Below are 18,263 nucleotides of genomic sequence, written 5' to 3'. Positions count from 1 at the left end.
TAAAACGAGTTTTGGGCCTTCCAGGTTTTCACCGGCTTGATACTGTGGGTTTCTTGGGAGATTCTGTCCAGTTTTTGTATCACAAAAGTACTGATGCACTCGTCCTTTTTCATGATTTAAATATGTAACTGTTTAAACACACCGAGGAAATAGTGGGCCATTTACAAATTCGATAATTAAGAGGCACACTGTCAATGTGTATACACTTATCGAGCTCACAGCCTGACCATTTTCCATAGATTGGTTCACTTCCTCCACCTTGACCAGAATTGTGTGGTAACAACTTACCATCAGAATTCCGTGTAAAGCCTGTACTTTTCTCTGTCTAAGAATCGTAATAAGTCTGCACTAAACTCGCAGTTTCGACCACTCTCTGGATGATATTAGAGACGATGGCAGATTCCTTGAAGCAGTAGGCTGTTAACGCCGTCATTGTGGCAAAGAGAGTGTTAAGAGAATGTGTCTTTTGACGCCAGTTGCGTTATGATGAGCTGTGACAGAGCGAGTAACAGGTCTCCCACTTCTTGCTATAAAACGAGTTTTGGGCCTTCCAGGTTTTACCGGTCTCATACTGTGAGTTTTCTTGGGAGATACTGTCCAGTTTTTGTTTCATGAAAATACTGATGCACTCGTCGTTTTGCATGATTTAAATATGTGACTGTTTAAACACACCGAGGAAATAGTGGGCCATTTACAAATTCGATCATTTCTGTATCACCATACATCTGATGTAAGAGGCCCACTGTCAAAGTAGATACACCTTATCGAGCTCACTGCCTGACCATTTTCTATAGATTGGTTCACTTCCTCAACCTTGACCAGAATTGTGTGAAAACAACTTACCATCAGAATTCCGTGTAAAGCCTGTACTTTTCTCTGTCTAAGAATCATAATAAGTCTGCACTAAACTCGCAGTTTCGACAACTCTCTGGATGATATTAGAGACGACGGCAGATTCCTTGAAGCAGTAGGCTGCGGACGCCGTCATTGTGGCAAAGTGAGTGTTAACAGAATATGCCTTTTGACGCCAGTTGCATTTTGATGAGCTGTGACAGAGCGAGTAACAGGTCTCCCACTTCTTGCTATAAAACGAGTTTTGTGCCTTCCAGGTTTTAGCGGTTTCATACTGTGTGTTTTCTTGGGAGATACTGTCCAGTTTTTGTTTCATGAAAATACTGATGCACTCGTCTTTTTGCATGATTTAAATATGTGACTGTTTAAACACACCGAGGAAATAGTGGGCCATTTACAAATTCGATCATTTCTGTATCACCATACATCTGATGTAAGAGGCCCACTGTCAAAGTAGATACACCTTATCGAGCTCACTGCCTGACCATTTTCTATAGATTGGTTCACTTCCTCAACCTTGACCAGAATTGTGTGAAAACAACTTACCATCAGAATTCCGTGTAAAGCCTGTACTTTTCTCTGTCTAAGAATCATAATAAGTCTGCACTAAACTCGCAGTTTCGACAACTCTCTGGATGATATTAGAGACGACGGCAGATTCCTTGAAGCAGTAGGCTGCGGACGCCGTCATTGTGGCAAAGTGAGTGTTAACAGAATATGCCTTTTGACGCCAGTTGCATTTTGATGAGCTGTGACAGAGCGAGTAACAGGTCTCCCACTTCTTGCTATAAAACGAGTTTTGTGCCTTCCAGGTTTTAGCGGTTTCATACTGTGTGTTTTCTTGGGAGATACTGTCCAGTTTTTGTTTCATGAAAATACTGATGCACTCGTCTTTTTGCATGATTTAAATATGTGACTGTTTAAACACACCGAGGAAATAGTGGGCCATTTACAAATTCGATCATTTCTGTATCACCATACATCTGATGTAAGAGGCCCACTGTCAAAGAAGATACACCTTATCGAGCTCACTGCCTGACCATTTTCTATAGATTGGTTCACTTCCTCAACCTTGACCAGAATTGTGTGAAAACAACTTACCATCAGAATTCCGTGTAAAGCCTGTACTTTTCTCTGTCTAAGAATCATAATAAGTCTGCACTAAACTCGCAGTTTCGACAACTCTCTGGATGATATTAGAGACGACGGCAGATTCCTTGAAGCAGTAGGCTGAGGACGCCGTCATTGTGGCAAAGTGAGTGTTAACAGAATATGCCTTTTGACGCCAGTTGCATTTTGATGAGCTGTGACAGAGCGAGTAACAGGTCTCCCACTTCTTGCTATAAAACGAGTGTTGTGCCTTCCAGGTTTTAGCGGTTTCATACTGTGTGTTTTCTTGGGAGATACTGTCCAGTTTTTTGTTTCATGAAAGTACTGATGCACTCGTCTTTTTGCATGATTTAGTTTTCTTGAAGTAGAAGGCTGCTGACGCCGTCGTCGTGGAAAAGTGGGTGGTAACAGAATGTACCTTTTGAAGCCGTACCTCTTGGGAAGCCACCAAGTTCGTCATTGCCGACGTTGCCTGACTAGTATAGAAAAGGAGATGACTTAGGACTACGAAGTGGTCGAACAAATAGTTCGGTTGGAAGGTTCCTCCAGTTCTAACTCCTCCTCAAAGCCCTGACAGCACCAGCAGCGAAGATGAGATGGAAGTTTTTGAGCCTCTGCAAAATGATTAAGAACGCCGTTAGTGGATTAGGCCTACTGGGGATACCACTATAAAAAAAACGCGCCTGGTACTCTACCGCTGGGTGGTGTGGAAAAGAGTACACGTGATTTACGACACCCCTCCCCCCGCGCACCTTTTCCTTCTTGAACTCACTTTTTCCTAATTGGTTTTACGTCCTATATATGAGGGGCTCCGGTGCAAAACCTGCCAAATATATAATTGATAGTTTTGAGAGAAAGGAGAAAAATGTATAGTGGAATAACCGTTAATATTATTATCAGAATTGTTTTCTTTTTCTTTATTCTTTGTACTACTTTCGTTCTATATTCACTGTATGTGTCATGGGATTAGTCGTAAAGAATCGATAGGAATTATATTTGACATTAGGCAGATTTCACTACGGAGTTCATACAATTCATTTTAAAAGTAATATTCAAATAACGTTTCTTAAAATATTATTTCAAATTTACTACAACATGGATAGACGATAGTGATTGTGATAATTGTTCAATGAACTGTACTTCACAAATTATGAATACTGTTTGCAAACTGTTTTAGTCTAAGTGTTATTCACTATGGATCACTTTAAACAAATGTTCACTTATATCAAAACTCGCCTCTGAATCACGTAGTCACAAGCAGCATCTGGAAGGTAATCTCGTAAATTCCTATCTCTCCGTCCACAACGCCTTTGTAATGTGACAAATCGGGGAAATCCATCCATGAATCCCAAATGTGTGTTTTAGTAGCATCTTCACGTCCTCGATTTTTGCTGCTGAAACAGACATTCCACTGCGGGATCTCTTCGGCGACATGCACGTAAAAGTCTTTCCTTTCTTTGAAACATTTTGTGCTACCTCGAGATGGTACTGATAGGTGCTTTCCGCTCTGACAAGAATGGATATTATTTCTCGTGTGGGGGAATATTCTTTTGTACTTAGATATTCGGAAAGATGACGGTGACGAATTTTTCATGACATTGTTGATTTCTGCCCTTCTATCATAAGGAAACCATTCCTTGTCCGTTTCTTGTACAGTTCCAAAACGTTTTATCACATCTGTATAGTCTTCATGTTTTCTGTACTTCCTTCTCTATATTCCCAGAACCCTATCAGGTGGAATATAGGAGTGTCCGGGCACAGGAAGTTCATCTCAACAACAGAAAGAGAAGCTGGAGCGTTGGTGTGAAACTTTTCTGAAATCATCCCAATCATGGTCCGGTTTCTGTTCTGCCCTGCACAGCCATCTGAGAAAAATCGGAGTACTTACACATTTTCCAAGCACAAATTTTGTATGCAATGGTACAAAGCAGGGGCTTTTCGCACTTAGGTCTTCTGTCTATGTGTAACAGAACACATTATTTGGCCAAATCTTCCTCCGGGTTGGGCGTGATTCATAATAGTAAAAATTATAGTAGTACAGAAACTTACTCTAATGGGCAGCTTGATCTGCAACCATAGGTAAAAGCAGGTTTTCCTGACAATCAAACACCAATGTCTCAGTGTGGATTTCGTGTAATTTCATGAGTCTGTAGTAAGCTTCGACTCGAGTAGGACGAACTTTAACTTCAGTGCGCAACTTATTCCATTCTGTGGATTACTGGGCTCTTTTCAGAATCGCATTCAGGCGTAGGCAAGTTGAACACACATACATCACAGGAGCCCCTAATTCAAAGTTAAAGGATGCCTCAAAAACGTCCCTGAAGTAATGAAGGTTCACACGGAATTCAGGAGCACATTCCTTATCATACATTTGGTGTAGTTTGCGCAAATTGAGATTAGCAGGCAAATACTCTCTGTTACATCCTGCCCTGCAATAGGGAACATCTTTAACAGCCAGTTTCTCTATGAATGTTTTCACGCATACCCTCTTTCTCCCAACTATGGTAGATTTTCTGTCACCTCCCCGGTGTTCATTTTGAATCTGTCCAGTACTATTAAAATGAGAAGCAATTCCCTCCACACGCGTGAATTTTATATTCAGTATACCTAGAAACGATCAAAGCGAATAGTTTTACGGCGAATGGTATGTTCAGATTACAATTTAAAATCATACTTTCTGGGCTTCTTTGAATATAGGTTCAAGAGATCTGTTGGTTTTACTTTAATGTCTCTGTAAATGTTCAAAAGAGTCAGTCCCTTGAATCGACTTTTACTTATTTATTGTAAGTTTATGTTCATTTTCATTTGCAAAAATTCCATTGGGGGGGGGGTTCTAACATCCAGTAACCCCACCCCCTTGCCTACGCCCATGATGTGAACAGCTTCAATTACCACAGGACTGAATCGGGATCGAACCCGATATCTTATGCTCGGACAACAAGTACTCTGCCGCCTGAACCATTCGAGCCGGCAAATCCATTACGTGTGGCATAGAGCTAGTTCGTTTACCTTTCCCGGGGTTTCCGGTTTCGATACATGTCTTGTCCAAGAATTTTAATCCTGGACTGAGTGCTGGATCGTGAGGTGAAATGAGAAGCTGCTGAGGGATGTTTTTCGTGTTACCCGACCCACATGAAAGTAGCCTTTCATTTTAAAAACTCCTACGTGCATTGCCCGGGATTAGGAAGGCGATTGACTTGGTAAGATATCAGCAAATACAGTAGAGACAATACGCGACACTTACGGATTTAGCCTTGTTAAAATGGGGGACAATTCGACGGTGGCGCTCCTAGTGACTTGACCTGAAAATTCGCGCTAAATTCAAATATCAATGGAAATGCATATACGAAAATGGATAAATAAATTACGTCTAGAAAGAAAGTATTATTGAGATATTAACTTAGAAGTTGCTAAAGCAATTCTGGATAAATGAATGAAGAATTATTTAAAAGGCTATTATTCAAAGACTGAAATTAGACATATAAACAAGATGTGAAATGGACTGCTATGAAATGGCTTGATCTTTCATTTATGCATTACTTTTTTTTGCTTTAGCATTCCTGCCTGAACTTTTACGGCCAGATTTGTCTTTTTTCTCATTTAAGAAACATTGTATCATCACATTAAGACACTTGTCAATAAAAATATCGGCACATTCCTTACACACATGATGCAATGAATTAACATTTAAAAGCTGGACAATTTTCCTCTTAACATGAAGCCTACTAACAGAAAGAAAATCTATAAAATCTCGGCTTTAATCTGAGAAGAGTGATAAAAGAAAGAAAAGTATGAAAATGTTGTCGATAGTGATGCTTTGAGGAATATTAACGTACAATTAAAGTAAAAATGTAACATACCCTTGGCTGTATAGTCGAGGATTTCTAAAGTCGCTGGCCTGGAAATGATCTGAACAGATCTTATAATTCTTATACTGTATAAGCGTAACGTCCCTTCTTTCTTTTACACCTTATCCAAATCACTTCTGTGACATTTCAAAACCCATAGATCACACCTACAACAACACATCGGTATTGAAGGTTAACTGCTGCACTATACAATAAAATATGCGTATTATATTTTAAGCCAGTTAAAATATGGGTCGAGCAGGTCAGAAAATTATGAAGTATTATCAAAATATCTTTGTCAGTGGAAGAATATGTATACCGGTACAAACACAATATTACTTACATTTTCTTGTCACGAGGGTTGCGAAAGAAAGACCGCGCATTCTTTTCTACTTCATAGTTACTGCAGCCAAACACAGCACATACCTTTCCCCTCATGTTGAGAGGAGATATCAAGGAATGACACGCTACAATTTCATTATGTCAACTCACTGAAAACGCATAAATAACACCAAAAACTTCACACACAAATACACGTGCCCTTATGACAGAATCAGTAGTTCTGAGGTCTACCCGCTAGAGAGAGCTCTAATAGCTGTCCGTCGATATCTCGCTGAGTGCCGCATATTGTCTCTACTGTATTTGAAATCAGTGATGACAACACTCCAATATCTTCAGTCCGTCTAGGTGGACTGCTGTCCTCTTGGTAGACCCATATGCGCGCAATGGGCTTACTTTCGTTTTTGTGAAATGCTATATATTCTTTCCTGCCAGGATTTATAGACTTTTTGCTCTGTTATCATAATTAATTTGGGCAGATTACCTTAGATATTAGAAGTCTTAGAACAGAATTACGATCTGTAAATTTTTGCTGTCTTTTTCGAACTCATAAACATAAATATAGCCCTCTAGCTTCTGACTAGGTTTGTTCATGTTTCCAGTTGAGTCCTTCTCGCACTGAGATTACGAACACACAGAATTCAACAGTCGAATCGGTTTCAAGACCCTCACATGAAAACCAAGGTCGACCCATTTTGGTTTTCAAATGATCACGAAAGTTACTAGCAGTTCTATAGATATACGAGTTCTTCATTCTCTTTTCCCAATCCCTAGTGGGGTCGCGGGTGCGATCTGTGTTGTAAATGGGGGATTCGGCCCCGTTTACGCCCTTTCTGACGTCAACCCTATGTAGAGGAATGTAATCTCTCTACTACCTGTTTCTGTGGTGCTTGGCAGTGTGGTATGTGAAGATCTACAGTTGAAAATGAAAATTCACATCCTGTTTCCAGTTATTTTGACCGGAATGGATTGAATGAAGACCCCATCTAGCGGCGGCCATAGGAATTGTTCCGGCTGCCAATGCCTGTCGCACTCCTCTGGGGCAATAATTAACGACTGACAGATGACATGAAATGATATTAGACAGTATTGCTGGAATGGAAGATGACAGGTAAAACCGGAGTACTCAGAAAACCCTGTACCCCTGCTTTGCGCTGTACAAATTTCACATGGAGTGACCGAGTTTGAACCACAGAACCCAGAGGTGAGAGACTGCATGAGCCACTGAGGCTCTGAAGATCTGTAGTTACTTACCGTAAATCAGGAGAAAATTAACTCACCTACAATATACAAGCAGAAACATGGCAAACCAGCAGGAAGTGCGCGGTGGAATAACAAGGCAATGATGAAGTTCTTGGTGAGGTAATGAATGCGGTGATTATTCCCATGCAGCCGTGCTCCGCCAGTGTACGAGTATGGTTCTGATTCCACGTACAACTGCGGCTTTGATGATTAAAACAGCCAAACGTAAGACTGTAAGCTTCTTTGCTTTCTTCCACATTAAAAGCAAGCAAATACTCTAATTCCCTAACTTTACAGCCAGTGATGACCATTGGAGGAGGAATGTGTCAATATTTGTAACCCCTACAGTTCAGTGGTTAGTTCTATCCCCGGGCAATCAATCAATCACTACTGATCTGCATTTAGGGCAGTCGCCCAGGTGGCAGATTCCCTATCTGTTGTTTTCCTAGCCGTTTCTTAAGTGATCGCAAAGAAATTGGAAATTTATTGAACATCTCCCTTGGTAAGTTATTCCAATCCCTAACTCCCCTTCCTATAAACGAATATTTGCCCCAATTTGTCCTCTTGAATTCCAACTTTATCTTCATATTGTGATCTTTCCTACTTTTAAAGACACCACTCAAACTTATTCGTCTACTGATGTCCTCCCACGCCATCTCCCCACTGACAGCTCGGAACATACCGCTTAGTCGAGCAGCTCGTCTCCTTTCTCCCAAGTCTTCCCAGCCCAAACTTTGGAACATTTTTGTAACGCTACTCTTTTGTCGGAAATCGCCCAGAACAAATCGAGCTGCTTTTCTTTGGATTTTTTCCAGTTCCTGAAACAAGTAATCCTGGTGAGGGTCCCATACACTGGAACCATACTCTAGTTGGGGTCTCACCAGAGACAAATATGCTCTCTCCTTTACATCCTTACTACAACCCCTAAATACCCTCATAACTATGTGCAGAGATCTTTACCCTTTATTTACAATCATATTTATGTAATTACCTCAATGAAGATCTTTCCTTACATTAATACCTAGGTACTTACAATGATCCCCAAAGGGAACTTTCACCCCATCAACGCAATAATTAAAACTGAGAGGACTTTTCCTATTTGTGAAACTCACAACCTGACTTTTATCCCCGTTTATCATCATACCATTGCCTGCTGTCCATCTCACCTTTGACCCCAGGGATTAACTAAGTAGTCATTTTGTGTTTAGACTGGGTGAATGTCAGGGTCTTGCGCCCTTCCAGAAGTGAAAGTCTCGTTTCTTAATACTTCATTTACTAACGGGGAATCTAATCCACAACTTTAATAAATTATTTATTTAATTCATTTAATTAATTAATTAAGCAGGTACCTCAATTGTGCCGAAAGTTGAAAGGCTAAAGGGCCTGGAAGGGTTTCAAATTGTGAGTCTTGGATAGCTCTATAAAACTAAAACTACAAAGTTTGGAAATCACTTCCGGGATAAATGCTGTTCCGGAAAAACAGCCTAAAATCGCTTGTTTCTTTATTCGTATTCTTTTTTATTCAGATCCTAGCCAAATTAACTTATTTAAGTAATTATTTTTGTAATGTGTTCCTTGGTTTAATACCCTCAGGTGTTTTTTTATTTTTTTCAAAAATGTTCACACCGAATGTAGTTATAAGGGCTTAAGTGAAACTCTGTATTGACACACATTAGTGCTAGTAGTGGTGCTTAAGTGAAACTCTACCGAGCTCGATAGCTGCAGTCGCTTAAGTGCGGCCAGTATCCAGTAATCGGGAGATAGTGGGTTCGAACCCCACTGTCGGCAGCCCTGAAGATGGTTTTCCGTGGTTTCCCATTTTCACACCAGGCAAATGCTCGGGCTGTACCTTAATTAAGGCCACGGCCGCTTCCTTCCCATTCCTAGGCCTTTCCTGTCCCATCGTCGCCATAAGATATATCTGTGTCGGTGCGACGTAAAGCAAAATAGCAAAAAAGGTGAAACTCTGCATTAACTCACATTAGCGCTCGTAGTGATAGAAAAAGGCAAACCTGCTAATCTAATCGACCGGATAACAGTGATTAAGAAAAGGATTGTAATTTTTAGGAATAAATATAGAATATACAGTATTCTCATACTTTATTATATTTTTACTACCTAAAATTCGTTGCTTGCCTGAAAAGCTAGAAATGTGTCGACCTATCATACTAAGTTCAAGCATCACAAACGACTGCTGTATACGTGAACGGGACCTTGAGACACTGGAAAGTATCAAGAAAACTACAATACGATTAGGCAGAGATTCACAAGCCAGATGTTGGATGGCAAGACTTTCCCAGGAGCAGAAATGGATTCTGACCACAACTTGTTGGTTTGAAATGCCATCTGAAGTTGAAGAAATTGAAGAAGGGACGGAATGCAAGGAGATATGATCTAGAAAAGTTTAAAGAAAACAGTTTGAGGGATTGTTTCACGTAAAGTGTTGCACAAGGACTAAATGAAAAAGCTGAAAGAAAGAAAATAGTCGTGAAAAATGAGGTCAGTTGGGCTGCTGAAGAAAGGTTAGGAAGAAAGGACAGATCAATTAAGAATTAGTGGATAACTTAGGAGTTACTAGACCGGACTGACGAAAGGCGAAACTACAATAATGCAAAGAAGATGAGGAGGGCAGAAAGGAACGCAGGCGATTGAAAAATGAAGTGGATAGAAAGTGAGGACAGCTAAGGAAGTACGGCTAAAATAAGTGCAAGGAAGTTAAAGGCTGTATGATCCTAGGAAAGGTAGACGCTACATACAGCAAAATCGAGGAAAACTTTGGAGAAAGGAAAACTGGATGTATGAATATTAAGTGCTCAGATTGAAAACCACTTCTAGCGAAAGAAGGCAAGACAGAAAGTTGGCAGATAAGAAAAAGTAGATTATATGGTTCTGGAACAAAAAGAGGCTGTTGATGATGATAATATTATTATGTAATGAGGTCAGAATTCGACAGAGCATTAGAGATCTAAATAGTAGCAAGGCACCTGGAATTGATAACACCCGCAGAATTACTGACTGCCTTAGGAGAAACCAGAATGGCGAGGTTATTCCATTTAGTGTGCAAGATGTATGATGCAGGAGAGTTTCCATTCGATTTTCAGCAGAATGTTGTTATACCTATTCTCAAGAAAGTCGGTGCTGGTAAGTGTGAAAACTGCAGCACCATTAGTTTAGTATCTCACGCCTGCAAAATGTTAACACGTATTATTTTCAGAAGTCCGCCTGTGTGGTGTAGTGGTTAACATGATTAGCTGCCACCTGCCACCCCCGGAGAACCTGGTACGATTCTCTGCTCTCCCACAAAATTTGAAAATTGGTACGAGGGCTGAAACGGGGTCCACTCAGCCTCGAAGGTCGACTCAGTAAAGGGGGGTTCGATTCCTACCTCAGCCATCCTCGAAGTGGTTATCCGTGGTTTCCCACTTCTCCTCCATGCATATGGCTGGATGGTACGTAACTTAAGGCCACGGCAGCTTCCACTCCCCTTCCTTGTGTATCCCTTCCAATCTCCGTATCCTCCCACAAGGCCCCTGTTCATCATAGCAGCTGAGGCCGCCTGGGTGAGGTACTGGTCCTCCTTCACAGCTGTATCCCCCAGACCCAAAGTCTCACGCTCTAGGACACTTCCCTTGAGGCGGTAGAGTTGGGATCCCTCGTTGAGTGCGAGGGTAAAACCAACCCTGGAGGGTAAACATTAAAAAGAAATAAATAAAAAAGAAAGAAAGAAAGAAAGGAAGGAAGACAGTAAGAAAAAAATAATTATTATCAGAAGAAGGTAAGATAAGTTGAAACTGAGTTGGGAAAAGATCAGTTTGGCTACGGAAGAAATATAGAAACACGTAAAGCAACCTTGCCTTTACGTCTGATATTAGAGGACCACTAAGCCTCCGTGGCTCAGACGGCAGCGCGTCGGCCTCTCACCGCTGGATACCGTGGTTTAAATCCCGGTCATTCCATGTGAGATTTGTGCGGGACAGGTTTTTCTCCGGGTACTCCGGTTTTCCCTGTCATCTTTCATTTCAGCAACACTCTCCATTCTCACTTCATAGCATCTATCAGTCATTAATAAATCACTTTGGGAGTGGCGACTCCATCGTACTAATAGCCTATTTATGTATCATTCATTACATCCCTGACTGGAAAACAGGTTGTAGATTTTCATTAGAGGACCAACTTAAGAAGTAGGCCTAAAGGCCACGTACATGGCATTCGTAGATCTAGAAAAGGCATTCGATAATGGTTTTTTTTCCTATTTGTTTTACGTCGCACCGACACAAATAGGTCTTTGGCGACGATGGGATAGGAAAGGCCTAGGAAGTGGAAGGAAGCGGCCGTGGCCTTAATTAAGGTACAGCCCCGGCATTTGCCTGGATGAAAATGGAAAACCATCTTCAGGGCTGCCGACAGTGGGGCTCGAACCCACTATCTCCCGATTACTGGATACTGGCCGCACTTAAGCGACTGCAGCTATCGAGCTCGGCATTCGATAACGGTGTTTGGACCTAGCTATCTGACATACTGTACGTGATCGGGATGAGATACCGAGAATGACGAATCATCTACAATCTGTACAAAAATCAGTGTGCAGTGATAAGAATCGAGGGCTATGGAAAGGAAGCAGAAATCCAGAAAGGAGTGAGGCTAGGCTGAAGTTTTGAATGTGTTTGAATGTTTATATAGAACAGGCGGTAACGAAAATCAAAGGTAAATTTTGAAAGGGAATCACCTTCCAGGGAGACGAAATCAAAACTATGGGGTTTTCCAATGATATTTTTTTAACTGAGTCTGCAGAAGATCTGGAGTAATTGCTAAATGGTATGGACAGAGCCTTGGGGAAGGAGCACAAGATGAAAATAAATAAGTCCAAAACAAAAGTAATGGAGTGCAGACGAACGAAGTCAGGTGATGCAGGAAACAGAGCATACTTAAAGGAAGTAGATAAATATTGTTACTTGAGTAGTAAAGTAAGTAACGATGGCAGAAGTAAGGACGTGAAGTGCAAACTGGCACAAGCAAGTAAAGCCTTTCTTAAGAAAATAAATTTGCTCATTTCGAACAATGATATAGGAATTAGAAAGATGTTTCTGAAGAATTTCGTCTGGAGCGTGGCACTGTATGGAAGTGAAACATGGGCGATAACCATCTCAGAAGGAGAACAGAAGCTTTTGAAATGTGGCGTTACAGAAGAGTGCTGAAGGCGCGATGGACAGATCGACCCACGAATGAAAAGATACTGAACATAATTCGTGAGAGGCGACGATTTGTCTACATTTGACGAGAAGAAAAGATAGAATGACGGGACACATCTTAAGACACCCAGGACTTATTGAGATGTTTTTGAGGGAAGTGTTAGCTGTAAGAAAGGTAGGGGTAGACAAAGGTATGAATATGACAAGCCGATTAGAGCAGATGTAGATGTAGTAGTTACGTAGAAAAGAAAAAAATGTTTTTTTTTTTGCTAGTTGCTGTACGTCGCACCGACAGAGATAGGTCTTACGGCGACGATGGTACAGGAAAGGGCTAGGAGTGGGAAGGAAGCGACCGTGGCCTTAATTAAGGTACAGCCCCAGCATTACTTTTCAAATTGCCCGCTACTACGTGCTTAAGGTAGTAGCCATAAAGAGGGCAGCACGGTGCTCTGTAGATTAAAGATGGCCTATGACAGCTGACGAAATTACCTGCAAGAGGGTAGCACGGTGCTCTGTTGATTAAAGATGGCGGATGACAGCTGTCAAAAACGCACGTGGATTTGTTTGCCGATTCAAATCTCGCGCTAGTAAGGTTAAGTTGGCATCACTAAGGTTTAGGCCCGTCAAGATGGCAGCACTGAGGTTTGCGATACGTTGTTGTCTGTCAAAAAGCACGTGGCTGTCAAAAAGCACGTGGATTTGTTTACCGATTCAAATCTCGCGCTAGTAAGGTTAAGTTGGCATCACTACGGTTTAGGCCCGTCAAGATGGCAGCACTGAGGTTTGCGATACGTTGTTGTCTGTCAAAAAGCACGTGGCTGTCAAAAAGTACGTGGATTTGTTTACCGATTCAAATCTCGCGCTAGTTAGGTTAAGTTGGTACCACTAAGGTTTAGGCCCGTCAAGATGGCAGCACTGAGGTTTGCGATACGTTGCTGTCTGTCAAAAAGCACGTGGCTGTCAAAAAAAGCACGTGGCTTTGTTTACCAATTCAAATTTCGCGCTAGTAAGGTTAAGATGGCAGCACTGGAAGAGGCCCCTGGCTGCAGTGGAGGAGGCCCCTGGAAAGCCCCCCCGGGTGGTGGCGGTGGAGGAGGCCCCTGGGAAGGCCTCCCGGGTGGTGGTGGTGGAGGAGGCCCCTGGGAGCCCGGTGGCGGTGGTGGCGCCCGAACTCTCCCATTATGCTAGTGATAGGAACATTTCTTAGTTCATATTTCTCAACATATTTTCACTTTTTGTTTTCTATCCATGAAACAATATCGTCGCTGCTGTGCCGAAACCGAGAATGTGACAATGCTCTTCCTATCCTTTATTGTCCATGAGGCTGGTCACGCCTCCCAGCCACATATTGACCTACAGTCCATCAGAACAATTTTCGTCGAGTTCATTTTCCGATGCACATGTGTAAAGGAAAATGAACCTTAAATACATCGTACTCTAGGAGTAGGTAAATATGTCATGCAAACATACATTCCTACAGTACGGTACAGAAAGGTTCATTTTCCTTTTTGAATATTATAGATATTTTCTGTTCCTTCTCACCTTTTGTTATCAAGTTATCAAGAAGCACGTTCATTTATTGTATGTATTGTGTTTATTGCACACAACAAGTATTCACCTGCATTCAAAACAAAGTGATGCAATAAAGCCATTAGTCAAGGAAAAAGCTCTAACTTTCTTTCTCCTTCTTTCCTCACATCATTTACCCTCTCCTCAATCATCCATCTTTGCTTCAACTTGCCCGTATATCTCGGCCAGAGAGACGGAGTGACCATTAGGTGGCCTGCAACACCCCTTCGGGGTGCGGAAAGAAAACATTCATACATGTGTAGATAGATAGATAGATAGATAGATAGATAGATAGACGTAGCAAACTCACGGGGTAAATCACATTGGATTCACGAGACATGCGTATTTGAACGGCAGGGTACCTGTTGTTTCACTGCGATGGCAGCAAGGGCGTGGCTTCTGTCAGCCAACACCGTCCGGTACGGCAAGGCATGAGCCACTGGAACCATAAGTTAAAGCATTATTGATACGGTATTTGTAAAAGTAATTGTGCGATGTCTAAATTTATTGCATGTGTGAAGTTGTAATAAATTGTACGTCCTTTTCTGGTGGTGTCGCAAATTACTATAGTTCTTTTTCTTAAAATGATGTCGATAATTCCGTTGTTAAATCCCACGGTATAACGTAGGATAATATGTCACCAGATATTTAATACTATTATAGAATATCAGAATAGAATATCAATACACTGAATGGGTTAAAAATTATTTCGTTGTAATTTCTTAGGTGATAAACCCTGTATGCCGTACGGTACATCCCCCCCAACTAAACGAACATCCTTTTTATATGTTTCCAGACTTACTAACTTTTTAATATTCTCATTAATCTGGGCCGATGAACTTAGATATTTTACGCCTTAGAACAACAATGTTTGTGGTGTAGTGGTTAGTGTGATTAGCTGCCACCCCCAGAGGCCGGGTCTGATACACGGCTCTGACACGAAAGTTGTAAAGTGGTACGAGGGCTGGAACGGGGTTCCCTAAGCCTCGGGGTGTCAGCTGAGTAGAGGGGGGTTCAATTCCCACCTCAGCCATCCTCGAAGTGTTTTTCCGTGGTTTCCTACTTCTCCTCCAGGCAAATGATGGGATGGTAACTAACTTGAGGCCACAGGCGCCTCCTCCCCTCTTACTTGTCTATCCCTCCCAATCTTTCCATACCCCCACAACAAGGTCCCTGTTCAGCATAGCATGTGAGGCCACCTGGGCTAGTTACTGACCTTCCTCCCCAGTTGTATCCCTCCAAACCAAATCTTCACGCTCCAGGACACTGCCCTTGAAGCGGTAGAGGTAGGATCCCTCGCTGAGACCGAGGGAAAACCAATCCTGGAGGGTAACTGATTAAGAAAGAAAGAAAGAAAGAAAGAAAGAACAACAATTAGCATCATGATTTGTATAAAATTAATTTTTTACTCTCATTTTCCAGTTCGAGAACGAGGTATGGAGTAAGTATCAGGATGTGTCCGTAAAGAACACTAGTCTTAGCGTATCAAGATATCTTAATAGCTGAAATATCATTACTTTGTTAAAGAAGAAATTGAAGAACCTGAAACGCACTTTGGTCAGAAAACGTTGTTAAAGCTAGAAAACATTTCCTTCAATAAAAGACAAATGAAAATTAAACCCTACCTTTACATAAACAAAACAGTTCGCCTCCCCCAGCAACCAAGGTATAAAATTGTAGTCAGTACTAATGTTAAAGAAATGACAAATGAAAAAAATTGATACAGTGATGAGTTTCTCCCAAACGTCTCCAAAAGGCACTGGTTACATCGCCTTCTCTCCAGCTCTCAATCCTGTGCATTTTGGACATTAATAATTCCAACTGTTCGCACCTTACTTTAACACTAGGCCTATGTTACTCTCGTTTTCTCTAGATCTAAAATACTGCCTTCTATTGAACTAAGAAATTCCTTGTCCATATTGTCCCCATGTGCTTTACCCTTTATGGAACAGTATTCCTTTTAGCACATTTACATTTCCTTTCTTCAGACCTCGACCGAGTGAGTTGGCCGTGCGGTTAGGGACGCGCAAATGTGAGCTTCCATTCGGGAGATAGTGGGCTCAAACCCCAATGTCTGGAACTCCGAGGGTGGTTTTTCGTGCTTTCCCATTTTCACACAAGGGGAAGGGTGGAGTTTTACCTTATCAAAGGCCAGGGCCGCTTCCTTCCCACTCCTAACCCATTCCTCTTCCGTCTCCATTAGACCCATCGGTGTTGGTGCGACGTAAAGCCAATTGTTAAAAGAAATATCCAAATCCTTCCCTTTACGTACGTGTACCCTTTGCTGCCAGCTACTAATTAACACAAATTCAACATTATCATTTAGGTATAAACCTCGTCATAAATATTGCTAGTTGCTTTACGTCGCACCGACACAGATAGGTCTTATGGTGACGATGGGACAGGAAGGGGCTAGGAGTGGGAAGGAAGCGGCCGTGGCCTTAATTAAGGTACAGCTCCAGCATTTGCCTGGTGTGAAAATGGGAAACCACGGAAAAATATTTTCAGGGCTGCCGACAGTGGGATTCGAACCTACTATCTCCCGAATACTGGATACTGGCCACACTTAAGCGACTGCAGCTATCGAGCTCAGTGTCATAAATATTACAGTAAAGTATGAGGAATATTCATCCAATTGCATAACTATATCTTAAAGTATTTTTAAAAGGTGAAATACGACTTCCAGCAGTTTGAAATGCTTTAATTGCCACAATTACAAACTGCATAAGTGATATTAATCTGGCTTAGATTTCGCCGCTCCCTTCCGTGTAGGTAGCACCACTATCGAACTTCTCGATCAAAGCCGCCAGCTGTCCATTATTGTTGTAGTAAGGTGTTTGGTGTAACCGTTGCCTACGAGATATACAAGGCCGGGACATAGCTACTAATTTGCCGCTGAAAAGCCGGCCCGACCGTGTTCATGGTTTGGCCGCTAAATGTCAGGTTTCTGTTCTGTTCTTGACGGACTTTAACATTATGATGAACGGAGTAAATGTGATATTGTGTTGATTTTATTCAATTTATTGTGCGTATTGTTTCTGTCGGTGAGTGTCCGTGAGGTTGAAAAGCATGGTGCACTGTTGTGTACCTCTGTGTACTTCGGATACCGCTAAAAAGCAAGAAAATGTGACGTTCCATAATTTTCCTTCGGAGTGCGGTTTAAGAGAGAAATGCAGGCAAGCTATTTCGAGACACAAGTATGTAGCTTGAATTTTAATACATCAGATTTCAGTGTAAGCATATCAATCAAGCGAATTCTCTCCAAAGAAGTTTTTTTTTTTGTTTTTTTTTAGTTCCTGTTCACAACAGAAAAGTGTCAAACGCAGGAAGGTTCCTGCTCCAAAAAATGACGTATTGCCATCAAAATATATTACCGGTAAAATTTCTGATTCAGGTAACGATGAACATACCATATCTTCAGCATATAACTGATCTACGTCATACGAAAACAAAAAGAAGTACCTACAAATCTCTCTTTCTTTGCTATTGGCTTTACGTCGCACTGACACAGATAGGAAAGGCCTAGGAATGGGAAGGAAGCGGCCGTGGCCTTAATTAAGGTACAGCCCCAGCATTTGCCTGGTGTGAAAATGGGAAATCACGGAAAACCATCTTCAGGGCTGCCGACAGTGGGATTCGAACCCACTATCTCTCGATTACTGGATACTGGCCACACTTAAGCGACTGCAACTATCGAGCTCGGTACTACAAGTCTCGTTTCTAAGTCAGGGAGAGGCTACGAGTGTTAAATCTGAATACAGTATATATTGATGAGATTTCAAATGCCAGATTACGGAAAACAGTCTTTATATTGAGAAGTAGGGTACGGTAATGAAATCAGAAAAATGATTTAAGGTATCTGAACTTGACTAAAATGAAAATAATGGTACAAATGATCATTTAAGAGTTTTATTCCTGTTAGAAGAAACTGAATCTTACACATTATAAGATGCTGAAAAAATTATATAGGATTTTCTAATGGCGAAACGGGCATAACATCGCTCTCCAAACAGCGCCTTGAATACGAATGTCGCAACATCAGATGTGCGGAGTAAATGTAGGATAGCTGATAATTTATAAGATGGTGATTTAACCCAAAGTTATTTATGACCGC

Source organism: Anabrus simplex, chromosome 2, assembly GCF_040414725.1.
Source record: "Anabrus simplex isolate iqAnaSimp1 chromosome 2, ASM4041472v1, whole genome shotgun sequence".
Taxonomy (NCBI): Eukaryota; Metazoa; Arthropoda; class Insecta; order Orthoptera; family Tettigoniidae; genus Anabrus; species Anabrus simplex.
The sequence above is the reverse complement of the archived record's forward strand: the minus strand, read 5'-3'. Positions refer to the sequence as shown.